The 13,053-nt window shown below is 33.5% G+C and overlaps 1 pseudogene; it reads left to right on the top strand.

Annotated features, from left to right (window-relative positions):
* LOC128170701 (uncharacterized) overlaps nt 1-13,053 on the top strand; it is a 723,116-nt pseudogene that overhangs the window by 656,116 nt on the left and 53,947 nt on the right.

Genomic DNA, 13,053 nt, shown 5'->3' with positions numbered 1-13,053 from the left:
ACTTTATGCAGACTGGGATCAATTCGACGTTATTGATAAACAATCTTCCAAAACAATCCAAATTCCGAAAGTAATTACTTTGAATTGGCTTAATCATTCAAATGTGACAAAAATTTTAAAACAACCATATTGTGCATATGTTATGGTTACACACCAAGGTTTTAATACAATCATAACTCCCTCCTCCTTAAGTCAAAACTCTTGTGACTTGCTTACAATTGTTTAGTTAACTAATCATACCTTCATTTTCAGCAACCAACATGAGTGAGTTTTATCTTTTTATGGGCATTAATTGACTTGAATGATAAACAGGACTTGATGATATTTGAATTCTTTTTCTGCAAATAAATATTTTTTTTTCATACTGTGCAACATGTAATGTAGTTCTATCTTATGTATATATGTTTTATTTGTTTGCTGATTTGTTTTATTTGTCTACCATTTTTGTGTTCTATAAATGCTGTTCTTCTGTTTAATAAATCAAAGAAGAAACTTGATTAGCATAATGATACCTGTGAATTTTCACTATATTCAGCAACAATTTTTTTATTGCTCAATTGTAAATACTTATATTAGGTTTTTATTTTAATCTCTACTTGTTTTATTTTTGGTTTGGGGACCAAACCTATTGTGGCCAGGGGGGTAATTTGTCATGTAATCATTTTCAACTTTAGATTGAAAATTAATAAAAGACATTTGTCGTGGAGAAAAACTTACAGTTTTTCAATATACTTATTCATCTCTGAAATATGTATTTAAATTTAGTAATTCAAACAGTTAAATTTTCATTTCTTTGAAATATATTTTATGATAAATTTAACTATTACAGAATTTAATGATTTTGGTGCTTTAAGAAAAAAACGTTCAGAAATTTTTATGTATTTTATTTTAGCTTTTGTCTGGTTACTCTGAGGTGTCATTTTATTTATTGCACATGTCAACTTTATTTTATCGGGTATGCCAAACTTAAGGTTTCTTTGTTCTCCTGATAAATGTTTTTCGAACGTGGGCTTCACAAGATTTTTGAGGTAATTTTGTTGTAAATGTTTTTATAGCATCCATTTGATTTAGTCCATGAGTGATAAGTTCTTTGTTACGGGATTAACGATGCCCCTAGAATTATTTACCTGGCCAAGTGTTGTTTAATTAGTTGCGTCACAAAGACTTATAGATTAAGTGGACACGCATTGACCAAATGTTCTTTTGTAATCTAATTCTTTTTTTTTGGACAACCAATATCTCCAGAATCATTTTGATTGGTTAAAAAGGACATCTTAGAAATTTGATTCAAACAGGTTGCGCGTCCCGGCTGGTCACTTTTCATCATTGAATAAAACCAGCCGGACGTTTGCTTTATTCCTGCCTTCTTTTAATCTATCTAGGTAACTTTAGTTCTATTTTTCTTAGGTAATTAATTATTGTGGTTAAACTTTAAAATCATTCGAATTAAGAAATTTTAGAGCTTGAAATTAATTTAGTAAAGGATTTAATTAAAAGTTTTATTTTTTTTTAAATTTGGTCATTGCTCACTTTGGTCTTTGTCTAAGTTAGAAATAATTATAGTGTAGTTAGTTACCTTTGTATACATCCCTAATGCAAACCTGTTTACAGAGTGAAGGTATGTAGTGAAATAGTTTTTATGTTGCACAGTAAAATTTGTAAATTTTTATGTTCAATGGGATCGGGATCGAGGTGCAAATTATTGCCAAAAATGGACAGACTTACTTTCATTATTGTTAGAAAATATTAGTGAGATGATCGCCGATGTGTTATTAATGATCTATTACATAATAATGGCATTTATATTCTCAAAAGCATTTAAGCATTATGCATGTTTTCGCATTTTTGAAGCAATGTCAGGTAAAGTAGAATTTGCAAAGCTTTTCAGTTATTTGTATTACGTAATCGATCGCCGAGTCTCTGATCCCAACTTTATTGGTTACATTGTTTACATGAAAAAGAATAGAAAAAGGTTATGTCAGGTTTGTTTTATAACATTGTTTTATTTTTGGTTTGATTTAATCCAGATATTGATTTATGATTTGTTGTTTAATTTCTTTTTATTATACCTTTAACATGTTTAAATTAAGTAACTTTGATGGAATGAAATTTGTAATAACATTGGTAAATTTGTAAGGCCTTGAGTCGCTCTTTATAGCTTTGTTGGTCACTTTTCATCATTGAATAAAACCAGCCGGACGTTTGCTTTATTCCTGCCTTCTTTTAATCTATCTAGCCTCAACAAACGGATACATCCATTGGGTTGAGAAGCTGCCCAAGTCTTTGTTTATAACCAAAATAACAAGACGAACTAGAGCAAAGCTCGTTGCAAAGCAACGAGTGGGTCTTCCGTTGATGTTGAAAGTAAAGCTAAAAGTTCCTGTAAGAAGAAGTGTTTTAAACTTATAACAGGAGACACGAAAACAAAAAGATTATAAAAATCGAATAATTCTTGGTACGACTTAACATAATCCGGATGGTTTTAAGTACGAGTTAACAAAAACCTTCATGATTTCATGAACAACTTAACAAAAAAAAATCCGAATATCTTAAAGTACGACTTAGCAATTAATTTTTAGGTACGAGTTGATTTAACCAAGAATTTAACACTATTTTCTTAGCCAAGAATTTGAGGGGCCAGCCCCTTTTATTTGGTATCAGTTAAAAGGTCTTGCAAATATAAACATATTTTGTTCAACAAGTGTTCAGGAATTGTTAACCTCTCTCGAGATATCTGAACAACTGTGTATTAGGGGCCGACCCTTAACTTCCTTACCGGGACTACCAACAACAAAGTTTTAGTTTTCGTATTGTTGAGAACATTATTTTGAACAACTTTTGTTGTACAATGCTATTCAAAATATTTCTCCTTTTTCTTATATTAATGATCAAATTTTTAAAATTCTGGCCCCTTGAAACCCCTAATTACGTAACATATGACTTAGCTATGGTACTGTATAGATATACAGCTGTACAGTGAACATTTTTGCTTCTATAGTTAATAACAAAATATTGTTCAGTAAAGAGTTATTGTAAGAAGACTTTAGAGCCCTCTTGGTTCCTAATTTGAGGGGCCAGACCCTTTTTCTTGATATCAAATTAAAGGTCTTGCAAATATAAACATATTTTGTTCAACAAGTGTTCACGAATTGTTAACTGTTCTCGAGACATCTGTATAAATGTGTTTTAGGGGCCGACCCTTAAACTCCTTACTGGGGCCACCAACAACAAAATTTTAGTTGTCATATTGCTGAGAACATTATTTTGAACAACTTTTGTTCTATAGTGCTATTCAAAATATTTCTCCTTTTCCTGATATTAATGATCAATTTTTCGAACTTCTGGCCCCTTGAAACCCTTAATTACGTAACATAAGATTTAGATATGGTACTGTATAGATATACAGCTGTACAATTAACATTTTTTCTTCTATAATTAATAACAACATATTTTTCAGTAAAGAGTTATCATAAAAAGACTTTAGAGCCCTCTTGGCCCCTAATATGAAGGGCCAGCCCCTTTTTCTTGATATCAAATTAAAAGGTCTTGCAAATATAAAAAAAATTTGTTCAACAAGTGTTCACAAATTGTTAACTGTTCTCGAGACATCTGTATAAATGTGTTTTAGGGGCCGATCCTTTAACTCCTTACTGGGGCCACTAACAACAAAATTTTAGTTATCATATTATTTAGGACATTATTTTGAACAACTTTCGTTCAACATTGCCTTTCAAAATATTTCTCTTTTTTCCAATATTAATGATCAATTTTTCGAACTTCTGGCCCCTTGAAACCCTTAATTACGTAACATATGACTTAAGTATGGTACTCTATAGATAAACAGTTGTACAATGAACATTTTTGCTTCTATAATTAATACCAAATTATTGTTACGTAAAGAGTTATTGTAAGAAGACATTAGAGCCCTCTTGGCCCCTAATATGAGAAGCCAGCCCCTTTTTCTTGATATCACATGAAAGGTCTTGCAAATATAACCATCTTTTGCATTACATGCCTTTACAAAATATTTATACATCAAAAGATATTACAGAAAATGTGCAAAATTTCATGGACAAAATTGGTGCTAATTTTCAGGTTCAGGCGATCTTCAAAGCCTTGCACAATTTCCATTAGTGAAGGCAATGGGGTACATCTACATACATTCATCTACAATCCGTGAAAATTTCAAGCTTCTATCTTGATTACTTTCGGAGGAGATGCGTGGACAAAATGACCCTTAAAAATTTACAAAATCGTCAATTTCTGAAACCGGAAGTGACGTCATAAGTTCAAAGTTTGATAACCTCGAGTATTTACGATACCAAAAAAGTTCTAAAAATTTCGTGAAAATCGGTTGAATAGTTTTTGAGATATAAGCCACCAAAAAAGTCAGAGGAAGAATAATAATAATGAAAAAGAATCAGAAGAAAAACTAGATTCGATCTCGTTGCGAGCAACGAGTGGGTCTTCCGTACGATTTTTGAATAGATTAGATCATACTTATCAATTCAAAGATAAAACCGTAGATCTAAGCGAAAAAAATTTAAAAAAAAAATTTGCGACACTCGAGGCTAGAACCCGGGTCGCCTTGGCCATATCCACGACTCTATCGACTGAGCTACTCGGACTCTCGCTTCAGAACTTTGACGCTTAATTTCTCAAGAATGCCTTGATCAATTTTAAAATAAATTACATATTCTAAATCAGTGAGAAGGTCACTATCAGGTGTAAAAATTTTAAAAAAAAATATTCAAAAATAAAAAAGTCGAAAAATTCAATTTTTCAAATTTCCTTCCGGTGACGACCGGAAGTGACGGCTGACATTCTCTTGACCGAGGTGCACCAGAAAAACGATAGATCTATCATCTCTGAAAGTTTCAGCCCTATATCTTTACTCGTTTTTGAGAAACCTTACAGACAAAATTGACTTTAAAAAATCGTAAAATGGCGATAACTTCCGACCGGAAGTAAATTTTGAGAAAATGTCACGGGGGTACAAACTTCAGATGGCGAGGCATCATCAGTGAAAATTTGAAGGAAATCGAATCAGCCATTTCCGAGAAATCGCCTGCACAAAATGTGTAAGGAAAAAAAGAATAATAATAATAATAGAATTGAAAAAGAAACCGAAGAATAATAGAAGGGTCTTCCGCTGAAGACGGAAGACCCTAACAAAAGGGTCTTCCGTTGGAAACGGAAGACCTTAATAACAAAAGGGTGTGACTGGCGTAAGCGGTAGGTTTGCCGTATTCCCGAAGGTCCACCAGTATACAGTTCCAGAGAAATAAACAGGCAATTGATGCAAGATTCCACATTTATTGGACGAGACTCAACGATGGCAACATTATAACAATTTAACAGGCAGACATATTACAAACAAGTCGGATATGGCCAGCCTCGGCCTAATTTGTCATGTAATCATTTTCAACTTTAGATTGAAAATTAATAAAAGACATTTGTTTAAATGACATATTCCCACAATTGTTTTCCTTCTTCATTTATAAGTCCATTAACATGTACCTCTAGTATATTTTGGAAATTAATTCGCCTCAAAATATTCGGCCAGAAGTGATAAAGGGCGCTTAATTCGATACTGGGAAACGAATTCAAAACTAGGAAAATGGAGGGGGTGTTGAAATTACTGTCTCCGTAATTCATCCTTTATATTTTCGGAAGTTTTATACAACAATTTAGAAGGACAAAGAAACGCAATTTAAACAAAAAATAAAAACATTTGTAATTCCGATAATAATAGTTGCATGCACGACGAAACCGCATGCTGATTCGTTACCGGTAAAATGACTGTACAATATTAAAATTCGCTATATTAAAAAATATTAAATACGGTTAGCAAAACATGATTTCTGTTGGAACAAGCCGTAATCAACTTTAACTTACACGAGCATGGTTTGATAAGCATGTATTTTTTTATTTATTTATTGACATCGATAACTCTTACTGAGACCATTCGGCTTTGCGCAAGCGGCACACATAACCTCGGACATCGGGTGAGACCTGCACCTGGCTGAACCTGTCAATCAAACTCTGTGTATTTGTTTTCATTGGATGGTCAAGCGTCTCTTTTTTTGTCAATAGCCAATGGAAAATTTATGACTTCAAGGTATTCGGAATCAGCATTTGATGAAGCACACAATTTAAATGATAGTAAATTTATTAATTATTTGAACAAAATTAAATGTAAACATAGAATTAACATACTGATCATTTCTATGAATTGCGGGAAGTAAGTTCTTTGGAATCCCGATTATAGATATTTTTACAAGTAATCATTTTAATTATTTAAACCACTGTTGACGGAAAACAAGAGGTCTTAAAAGTAATTAACGCACAGGGATTTGCCTACAATGTACACAGTCATGCAATTAATTTTTATGGGAATCTTTACGTATGGTACTTAATTCAAATAGATCATGATAATCTATACACTGTACGCCGTTATACATGTAAGGAGCACCGGTAATATATACGAAGATTGAGTCAAAAATTTAAATCATTTTTATTTCTTGTTCTTTTCAATACAATGTTAAATTACTTTGAAAAAAAATCCGAAATAGTAATTACAACTTTCTTTTTTGTTTAATCATTTGAATTTTTTCTGAGGTACATGAGTATGTAAAGGACATATTTATTTACGCGAATGATACGACATAGAAAAAAAATTATCGGATGTTTGTATAACATTGTTTCCTAACGAATGTGACTAATTTAATTTTAAATATTTTTCAACATTATGAATGTTAATAATATCAGATTTATTTACTGTTTGTATTTTTACATCGTTACCTCTAAAACCAATAAAAATACTAATGTTAGAAGAAAAATCAAATCCCGCCGAATACTGAAAAACCGATTTCAGTTTGTAATCATACGGATTTTATTTTTGGTATTGACTATTGAGTTACGGAAACATTTTTTGTGGATGATTTTTTTTATTTATTATTTTATGTAGTAAAAGCACCATTCCAACTGTTACTCAATTACATAAGAATTGATGACCCGGGGCTATATATGTTCTGAGCTGTAGCGACACAAGATTCTCGGTCGCACGTGGCGATTCAATTTTAAACACAGACTGACCGAATGAACAAACGGGTGGGAAAGTGAAACAAAATGTTACACATAAGAAGAAGCCACTAAAAATGATTTTCGACAGATCTTGATATCGTTTCGCCAATCAAAAAAAAAAAAATATACCAGCGCGAGCTCCTGTCAGCGGGCCGGGAGGAAGGGGGGGGGGGGGGGGGGGGGGCAGCAATGAGTTCGCTTCCACAATGAAACGTATACATGTAGAAAAACTACAGAAGTGATTAATATGTGACCGATAGAATCTAATCCAAAGTTGTTTAAAACTCATGTGAATATTCTTTTAAATATTCATCGAATGCCTCAACTCTGGACATTCTTTTATCGTGCTAGCACATACCGCAAACATGTAACATGGAACTTTGATTATAATTTGATTTGATTTTTAAACCACCTTGTACGCTCTCGTATACATCAATGCTTAATCAACTGTACAAAGTAAAATAAATTTATCTTTTCATCTTAAACCAATATAATAGTTGAAAACATAATAATCCGTGCAAAATATGAAACATGAACGCGTGATAAGGTACATGTAGAAGATCACGAACCGACCGCGGATCACTTGTCCACTCGCGCCGGATCTCCTCAGCCATGTGCGATGGATGATCATCATTTAAATGTTTAATATTTGGGGGGGTGTTGTTGTTGTTGTTGATTTAAAACATTATTTGAACAGTTTATAAAATATTTTACATAAACAAACCAACCATTAATTTATGTCTGACGATGTTTCCGATTTGGAGTAATATCGTTCATTAATATTCATTTACACTCAAATTTAATTAAATACAAAATGGACAAACTTTTATAACATAAAATTAAAACAGTTCTTGTATTTACGGCTATATTTACTCAAACACGTTCATATGCATGGAAGTGTGCGTCTCGGTGTGCGAATCTTGTTGCCTGACGTCATGACGTCAGGCATATCTAAGGTTTAAAAATTGCATTCTCCGAAACAGTGCAGACAATGGGACAAGCAATATCATGATATTTCACAAAAAAAAAAAGATTAACCGATTTATGTTTAGGATGTCAGCATTTACATTCACAATTAATGAAAATGTTATATGGCATGTAATAACAACAGCGAGCAAGAGTTTTCAAGTAAAAGGGACGTTCACCATGCAGTGCACGTGTGTAATCCTGATTTAAAAATAGATCAGCATTCCACTATATTTAAACGGTGAAAAAGGGGGAGGGGGTCATCGCAACAAGTTGTAACATATTGTCTATAACGGTACAATGTAAGTTATAATTGGTGTTGGATTATCATAATTACAAGAGAGTCATCAGTTTGGATTAAAACAAAGATATATTTATACAGCTGGAATGTTTACAGAAGGAACTAAATCGCCGAAGCAGGGTGTGACCCGATTTTCGTTCAGTTGGGCGATTTCATTAATCTTGAAAAGGGGTCATAACTCGCGTGTCTTACTTAAATGTACATTACTACATTTAACAATAACTAATCAAGTGTGTGTCTTAATTCGTTAGATTTCTTCCAAAACATCCGATCCAAAGTATAATATACATGTATTTAGCTGTTACAAAACAAATGTCGAAAAATTCATCTGACCCCCTCCCCATGGATCTTCTGCCAATTGATGAGTTCATTCGTTGCGTGAACGGTAATAGTTTATCAAAACCGATTTGGTTTGACTTTTCCTATAGCGTCACGATCATTTCTGTCAGCTACGTCATGCATAAATTATACACGCCGCCGGTGTGAAAACTATATGATTGGTTAACTCCTATTTTTAGGCCGAGTTATCAGTATACGCTTATGCAATGCCAGAGCTGAAGGATTTCTCAGAACATGCAGTTTATTTCCCCCCAATATTATTCATTCAATATCGACTATCCCGTATGTTTAAATTCTGTGCTAAACTCTCTCTCTCTCTCTCTCTCTCTCTCTCTCTCTCTCTGTGTGTAAACGGGCGTTAAACCATAGCCTCAAGCTACGGTCCAGAGTACGGCGTTATAAAAAATATAATATTTAAAAGTTGCATGTGCTAAGCGTTCATTTCATGTAAATACCGTAAATGTATAATGCACATGTATTACCTACTAACTGACTAACTTGCCAGTCAAAGTGATAGGTATGAATTCCTCGATTTCTACACCTTTCGATCAGCAATCGACAGTCAATAAAAGTATTGAACGATGGTGTGAAAGAACGAGACGGAAGTGGAGAGTGCAAGGAGGTTTGTACATGTGCGTCTTCATTAGGCAAGTGTCCTATTCGGTTTCTCTTCTGTTGCCCTATCACTTTCGGTGTAAATATATATACTAAAATATCCACAAACCATTTACTGCAGATTTCTTTATTTTACCTGTCTCTGAACCCCCGATCACCCGCTCCATACATGAACACTGGTTTGTTTATATACATAAAAAATACAGTTCTTGATCCGCTTTCCGAGTACGGTTAAAGGTTGTTTAATAGGAGAAAGTTTGGGGCGGGTAAAGCTACAATTATTAACAGTAGTAAACTAAATGAAGAATTATTTAAATGGATTATTTGCACAAAATGTGGTATGGTATGATGTAAATATTTTTAAAAAATAGTGTTATTTTTATACGCGGCAAATTGCCGTAAAGTTTTTTTGTACATGTAAGTATTGTATGCACTGTAGCTTTATATTTTCTAACCCAAAATTTATACACAGAGCTACAGCTATATATGTTATGTACCGTATGTATTGTTTTATCACAAGTGTACACTTTCGAAAAATAGCCCAATTTCGACAGTCACGAGTACCCATGTGAATTTTTCATTCTCTGATATGTTGTTGTTCTGTCCGTGCATAATTTAGTCTTAGTTAACCAGCAGCCAATCAGCGGTAAGCTGAATCCACCAATAAAAAAACTGTGGTTAAGGTGCGGGTATTGTTTATGTATGACGTAGCTGAAAAAGTTGAACGCGACGCGATCGGAAAAGTCAAACCAAATCGGTTTTAGTAATAGTAGGATTTCGCGCCATAATGTCTCATTCATAATTTTGCGCACCTATTAGTTGACGAGTGCGCTGGGATCATGCGAATACCCCAGAGCACACAATGTGTTTACATCACAGGCACGTATCATCAGGGGTTGGAGTGAGGGGGGCTGCTTCCCCCTCCCCACTTTTTTGGCAGCTGGCACTTTTCTTAACTTTATATGATAAATGGAAATATCATGGATTTGCCCCCCCCCCCCCCTCCACTTTTGTAGGAGCATGCAATAAATAAAACTGCAAATAAGGAATTCTAATTGAATTGAAGTTACAGTTAGGTTTTTTTCATGAATTTGAGAATTCACCCTTTTTTAATTGCTTGTCAAGATGATTTTGATGAAGCTGCCCACACACATTAAAAAACAATACGTGTTTGTATACCCTTTTATATTTCATACGGTTGGAAATTTTTTTTAAAATGCCTTTCAGCTAATTTTACATCTTAGTATAACAAATATAATTTAAAAAAAAACACGACTATTTACTCTCCAGCTTTCAAGCTTACATGCACTTATATGATATGTGTACTGTACATTCCTAAAAATAATTGAATTTATAAAATAACTGAATTTCAAGTGATATATATGTACATGTTCTAGATCGAAGAAAAGACTGACATTTCGTCTTAAATTTGCACGTTCCGTTTATAAATTTATGATCACCAGCGAAAATAAAAATTTATTTCTAATAAGATAGCCTTATTGATACATGGATGCTTCCATTGAATAATTTTGTTTAGTCAGGCAAGCTTTTTGGAAAGCTAGTACTTGTGTTATAAATAACCGCTATGTAGTACAGCCGTGGCTGAGATCCTCGGCCGTGGGCGAACGATAGATTACGTAAAGGTACAACGCACAGACCCGCACAGCTCATAACCCAGGAAGCTTTGAAAAGATTGCAGTATAATGACCTTACTCTATCAAATAGAAGTTATTTATTTTAAACTTAAAACCCACAATTGATCTATGTCTATTATTGCTTTAGATTGAGAATGCCATTGCTTTTATTAATTAACTGAACGATTTCTTAATTGACACCCAATCGTTTAATCCATAAATATGTGTAATCAAAACGAAAACAATTCTTGAGTTTGCGGATAAATAAACACATATATGAGAGACGCAACTCCCGTGTATTAGATAGCCGCTGACCGCTAGGTAGTCCAGCCGCGACCATGGTGACCGATTTTCTCGGCCGCTGGCGAGGGAGAGCTTACGTAATGGTACACACACACAGCTCTGATTCAAGGTAGATTTTAAATGCATGGAGTTTATAACTAAAACGTAATGCATATATAGATGTTTTAATTCCATATTTTGTGGTTTACTAGAAAAGAAAAAGTTAACAATGATTTGTTTTCCAAATCCCGTTTTTAAGGATTGTGCATTATAAAAACTTAACAACAATGACTTAAACTCCTAAAAAAAAGCACGTATTCTACAAAAAAAAAATTCTTATGAATTAATGCCGTTTGTATAAACCAGCATACTTTCTGCAGTAACTTTATGCCAGTTGTACGCGCAAAGACTTTCGTTAACTTGTCAAATGAAAACAGGTACATGTTAACATGTAAAGCTTGTTACACTCATACTACACAAATCACTTACAAAATAACATTGTAACGACATTTATGAGATCCCAACAAACAACTTTTACAGCGACAGCCATATCAAAATCCTAACCGTTTTTGAGTTATTAAGCAAAAACTTTTAGGGGCCATTGGTCCTGAATTTAAGGGGCCAGCCCTTTTTTATTGGTGTCAAATGAGAGCCCTTGATATTCTGCACAACTTTTATTCTACATGTTTTAACAAATTATTTTTTGTTTAAAAGATACAAAGGAAAATATGACTAACTTTTCGCACTCTTCCGAATCCTGTTTTTTAACCCCCTACCTTTTCCTAAATAAGGAACGTAATCAAAAAACAAAAACCGATGTATACAACTTCAATGTCTTTGTTATTCAAATTCGTTGGATTCCCATTCCCTGCTATCATAGTCTCGGAGCCTTTGTCTGGAAACCAAAGGCCCCAAAAATTTTTAAAAGGGGAATAACTCGTTAACGGAAAGGGAGTTCTAACTTTTATGAACTGATGAAGATAGTGTTTTGTAAAGTCCATTAGCCCTGAAAATTTGAGCAAAAACCGTTCAGAAATGAGCACGATATGAAGCCTCAAAGTTCGCGTCTAGGAAGAAAAAAAAAAAAAAGAAAAACTAGAGCAAAGCTCGTTGCAAAGCAACGAGTGGGTTTTCCGCTAATGTCGAAAGCAACGCTAGAAGTACGTCTAAGAAGCAGAGTTCGTAATCTAGTAACAAAGAAACCTAAGTACAAAAAGATAAAAAAAACGAATGATTTTTGGTACAACTTAACATTATCCGAATGGTTTTAAGCACGACTTAACCAAAAACCCTTAACCATTTCAAGAACGACTTAACAAAAAAAAACAATGTGTTTAAGTACGACTTAACAAATTTGACTTCATTTTAGGTACAAGTTAACTTTACCTTGAACTAACATCTTTTTTCTTAACCCAGAATGCAAAATTAAAATTTATGTAAAAAATCAATTTTGTTTAAAACATAATTCTGAGCAACTTTTCCTCTTCACTGCTTTTCAAAGGGTTGACCTTTCGTACTGTGTGCTCGTTGCGTCATTAATTGTCAGAAACTTATAGATGTAAAGTTTACTTTACTGTACCTCTGTGAATATTTTCTATGTAAAATTACTATGAACCAGACAACATTGAAATGGTGAACATTTCAAAGGGCCCCGCTTATGTTATTTCAGAGAATTTTGCTTTGACCTTGACCTTTAACTTGAAATTTTTCCAGCTGGCATAGAACTTTTAATTCAATTTCATTCCCCCTAACATACATGCTTTTTTGTTAATCTGACCAAGATTAAGCATATTTGGAAAATAATCTACTGTCTAAAACTAATTTTAAAAA

The sequence above is a fragment of the Crassostrea angulata genome, chromosome 2, assembly GCF_025612915.1.
Source record: "Crassostrea angulata isolate pt1a10 chromosome 2, ASM2561291v2, whole genome shotgun sequence".
NCBI classification, from domain to species: domain Eukaryota; kingdom Metazoa; phylum Mollusca; class Bivalvia; order Ostreida; family Ostreidae; genus Magallana; species Magallana angulata.
Note: the sequence above shows the minus strand (reverse complement) of the source record. Positions and strands in the feature narration are given on the sequence as shown.